The following is a 5246-nucleotide window of genomic DNA, read 5'->3' as shown; positions in this document are numbered from 1 at the left end:
CCAGAGACACCCCACCCCTCTGCTCCCTGCCTATATATGTATATGGGAGATGGAGGGGCCCCCGCCCTGAACAACAGCCACCTGCATCCCGGGCCGGGGAGCCTCCGAACCCTCACCTGCCCGACCAAACCACCTGCCTCTGGTTTATTACCAGGGCCTCACCTTGGCCAGGTCCCCCTCTCTCCGATGCGGATATTTGACGGCCTCTCCTTATTGCCATATTAAGGAGGGGGGGGGACTATGGAGGGGAGGTATGTGAGGCCGGGTGGGAAGGCCTGGAGGCTTGGAGGAGGTCTAAAAATAAGAGACGATGAGTCGGAGGTAAATCAAGATGGACTTATGCGGATGGCAGGGAAATTAGAGAGCGTTGGGTTTGGGGGGGGAGATACTGTACGGGGCCCAGAAAGGAAGGCGCTCTCTCTCTCTCTCTTTTGGGTGTTCTTGAATTACACGGGAGGTGGTCGGATAAGGCTGTGCGCTGGGGATGCGTCCGGGTCTGAGAATGGTCTCCCTGCAGCCCCTCTCCTCCCCACCTGCCCCTCCTCCTCCTCTTCCTCACTTTCCTCCAGCCAGCCGACGTCACCCCTTCCATGGGGAGGGATGCCAGGTCTCAGGGACAATGTCCTCATCCCGGGGCGTAAAGGGATCCGCTCCGCTGGAGAGCGCCTCTCGCTTGTGTCAGGGGAGGCTACTGTACGGCCGACGTCCCCACACAGAGACACCATCCGCAGGAGAAGTCAGCCCTCCTGCGGCGGAAGCCATCTTGTGCCCCATTGGAAGGGGGGGGGGGGAGAGAAGGCCTTCAAGAGGTCTAGCTGCTTGGCTTAGAGGACTGCGGGTTTATTTCCAGGCAGTTGAGCCAGAGAGAGGGACATGTTGGCCTGCTGGAAAAGGCGCAGGTTTCTCACGCGGAGAAGAAACAGGTCTTGGTATCGCCTAGAATCGCCGCCCAACTTAAAAGCATCCAGAGAAATTGCAAATAAAAGCATTTTTCGGAGGGTGGGGGCGCGGCAGCACCTCTTGGACAATTTTTGGTCAATGGGATTTACTTCTCAGTAGATGCACATAGGATGGCAACGTAACACGCACATACTTTTTTGGGGAAATACAGACCAAACTCCCCCTCCGAATAGTACATTTCTGCAATTTCCCCCCTCAATTTTAAATGTGTGTTTTTTGGAAGAATGAAATTTGCAACTTGCAGCTGCTGAAAGGGGAATGAAAAGCATTGCAATTGATTATGTAACTTACGTTTTCATTACATTATTCCAAGTGGAACATAATCATTTGCACGGCATTTGTGGGCTGCAAAGCAGCAACAGCAGTGAACGTTTATTGTATTCGCCAGATTGATTTCCATTTCGAACAAGGGGGAAGAAAAAGTGGACACCGTCCATTTACCTCTCCTGTTTCTGTTTTGTTCATTTATTCTCCCCCCCCACGTCAGATTTGTACACCAAATTGATAGCCGAAACATGAACAAATCTCAAAGTGGTTTACAAAAAAGAAATAAAGATGAAACAGGAAAGTTACCAATAAGAAGAATGAATATCAATAACGTACAACTTGTGGAAAATTTTAAAAAACTGAATTCTCTAACCCAAATTACTTGAATTAACCTCAATTATCCTAACCAGCCTGAAATGACGGCGCAGTGAACGTGAATATTTGGTCTCACCAAGAGAGGAGATCACCAAGTTCACGGAAGACTCTTTATCCAAGTTGCTGGATCTCAGCCCTGCAAAGGGGTGTTGAGATTATTCCCCTCTTTGGCACAAAAATAATAATAAAAAGGAGCCTATATTCCTATGGTTCCTATATTCCAGGCCTGTCGTCTTGGATAGCTGAGACCAGGGTCCCTTTCAACTCTCCAGTTCATTGGAGACTGAATGGTCGCCTGCCAGGGATCCTTCAGTTGCGATTCCTTCATTGCTGGGGGCTGGACTAGATGAGCCTTTGGGTTCCCAACCCCATAACTCTATTTCTTTCCGTTTAACACACACACACACCCTGTCCATTCCTTCCATTTCAGCAGGGTGGAAAAGTAATCTCTTTCTGGCTCCCTCGCCCATCCCAGTCTGCAAGACGGAGGCTGGCATGTCAGCAGATGCCAAAGTAACTGGAGCTGCCTTCAGATTACAGAGCCATGAGCCTCTCTCTCTCTCCCCCCTCTCTCTCTGAGGGAGGGGGGCCTTTCTGGGTGCTCAGCAGGGGGGATGATGGGAGAGGGGAGAAGCATGGCTGGGTGCCAGCACCCCTTCTTTCACCCCCCTCAATTTCACAGCTGTGCCTGTTTGCTCTGCCATCTGAGAACGTGGCAAAGCATTAGGGCCCGATCCATTTTATTTCTGCAAAGCCAGGCTCACTGGCACGCCGTGGGCATTCCTGCAAGTGGCACCTGCAAATTGCTTTGCTTCTCCATGTTCTTTCTGTGCAAAGTGGCCAAATGTCATCCCGCTGGGCGCTCTCACCCGTGGCTTGGGCCTTTATTGAGAAATTATTGAATAATCAAAGCATTTCACAACACAGCAAAGCAACGAACCAAGTGGTGGTTTAACATTATGGATCCATAAGGCAAGGCTAGATCTTACTTCGGGTCATCTAAAGATCCAAGATCTGTGCAGAGAATGGGGATATCGTGTCTGTAGAAGCAAAGAGGGCTATCAGTAATGGCTGTACACAGGCAAGCAGCGCCAAATAAAATCAAATTCGCAGAGGTGACATTGCTATTGCTGTGAGGCGTGTGGTCTTTGTCTATTTTGTTGTTTCTTCAGCTTGTAGACGGCCTTGTGAACAGTGGTACCTCTGGTTTCGAACTTAATTCGTTCTGGAGGTCCGTTCTTAACCTGAGGTACCACTTTAGCCATGGGGGAGACTCTTGAGAGTCCCATGGACTGCAAGAAGATCAATCCTCTCCATTCTGAAGTAAATCAGCCCTGAGTGCTCACTGGAAGGACAGATCCTGAAGCTGAGGCTCCAAGACTTTGGCCACCTCATGAGAAGAGAAGACTCCCTGGAAAAGACCCTGATGTTGGGAAAGATGGAGGGCGCAAGGAAAAGGGGACGACAGAGGACGAGATGGTGGGACAGTGTTCTTGAAGAGACCAGCATGAGGGAGGCAGTGGAAGACAGGAGGGCCTGGCGTGCTCTGGTCCAGGGGGTCACAAAGAGTCGGACACAACTAAACAACTCAACAACAACAAATTGCACGGAGAAAGCAGACAGAGAAAACTTTTCCTCCCTCTCCGATAACACTAGAAGTGGCGGACGTCCAATGAAGCTGAATGTTGGAAGATTCGGGACAGAGAAAATAAAGTTCTTCTTCGTGCAATTCATAATTAAACTATGGAAGCCCCTCTCCCAGCATCCAGTGATGTCCACCAAGGATAACTTTAAAAGAGGATAAATCCCTGGTAGAGGACAAGGATCCTGCGATCACGTTAAGGGTAGCCAAATTCTGTGTGATTGCCATAAAACTTAGGGAATAAGCTGTGCTATCATAATGATTAAGGTTTTAAATGATAATTTTAGGTTATATATTAGTGACTAAGTTTTAATTTATATATTTTTAAACTGTTGTTATATCTGTATTGTCCCTGTTATACCTAATTGCAAATTCAAATGTATCCCTATTGTGTAAAAAGCAGAGACATCACCTTGCCAACAAAGGTCTGTACAGTTCAAGCCATGGTTTTCCCAGTAGTGGTGTATGGAAGTGAGAGCTGGACCATCAAGAAGGCTGATCGCCGAAGAATGGATGCTTTTGAATTCTGGTGCTGGAGGAGACTCTTGAGAGTCCCATGGACTGCAAGAAGATCCAACCTATCTATTCTGAAGGAATTCAGCCCTGAGTGCTCACTGGAAGGACAGATCCTGAAGCTGAGGCTCCAAGACTTTGGCCACCTCATGAGAAGAGAAGACTCCCTGGAAAAGACCCTGATGTTGGGAAAGATGGAGGGCACAAGGAGAAGGGGACGACAGAGAATGAGATGGTTGGATGGTGTCCTTGAAGCTACTAGCATGAGTTTGATCAAACTGCGGGAGACAGTGGAGGACAGAAGTGCCTGGCGTGCTCTGGTCCATGGGGTCACGAAGAGTCGGACACGACTAAACGACTAAACAACAAATATCTATATTGTCCCTGTTATACCTAATTGCAAATTCAAATGTATCCCTATGGTATTTTATGACTTCCTTGATATTGTATGTGGGCTGGAACTGGTCTGTGACCGAAATAATAAAAATCATTCATTTAAAAGAGGATTGGACAAATTTGTGGAGGAGGAGAGGGCTATCGAAGGCTCTTGGCCACAGTGGGAGCCAGCCATGATTCTGAACACCATTTGCTGGAAAACACAGGAGGCAAGAGTTGCTCTTGTGTTCGGATCCTGTCCACGGGTTTCCCACAGGCACTGAGAGAACAGGCGGCTGGACTAGATGGGCTTCCTTTGGTCTGATCCGGCAGGCGCTTAGGTCCCGTTGTTCGTACTGAATGAGTCGATGTTTCCCTTGAAATAGGCAAGGCCTTCTTAAACTGGACACTCAGAAAAACGCCCCGCATTTCTCCCCATCCTCTGGTGACAGCCAGTCTGGCTGCAAGCCACAGATAGACAATGCAGACTAATTCTGCGCTGGCCTCTTCTTTGGTCCTTAAAGAGAGCAGGATGCCGCGTCTTGGAGGCCCTCAGTGGACGGGAGACGAGCAGCACAAGGAGCCGGCCAGGCCTGGGAATCCAGGGCGCCATAAATCAAAGGTCTAAACGCAGGGAGCTGACTGCGTCTGGCCCTCGCCTGTTCCTCTTTGCACCCAGCCGCTGCGTTGATTGACGCCTGGCGCTGGGCTGGACAGGAAGAGTGACGCTGTGGTGCTGTGACGCACAGCCAGGAGGGGCGGGCCGTAGTTCCATGGTGCAGCGGCTGCCTCACAAGCAGAAAACCTTAGGTCCAACCCCGCTGGCAGCATCCGCAGGCAGGGGGCAGAGGAGCCCCTCCTGAAAGCTAGGTGGTGGAGTCCGTAGAAGTCAGGGGTGGCCAGCGTGGTGACCCCAGCCCCAGCCCACATGGCCAGGGGGTCAGGGATGGGGATGGGAGCTGGAGTCGAGCAACATCTGGGAGGCCACAGGTTAGTCGCCTCCTAAGCCCCACACAACGCTTTTCTTGCAAGTTCAGGCAGCTTGCTGGACAGCCAACTCCTGATACTGTCCTCCCCCTCCCTGGGCGACGGCCCCGTTGACTCGTGGGGTTGT

The sequence above is a fragment of the Podarcis vaucheri genome (assembly GCF_965113315.1).
Source record: "Podarcis vaucheri genome assembly, chromosome: 16".
NCBI classification, from domain to species: Eukaryota; Metazoa; Chordata; class Lepidosauria; order Squamata; family Lacertidae; genus Podarcis; species Podarcis vaucheri.
The sequence above is the reverse complement of the archived record's forward strand: the minus strand, read 5'-3'. Positions refer to the sequence as shown.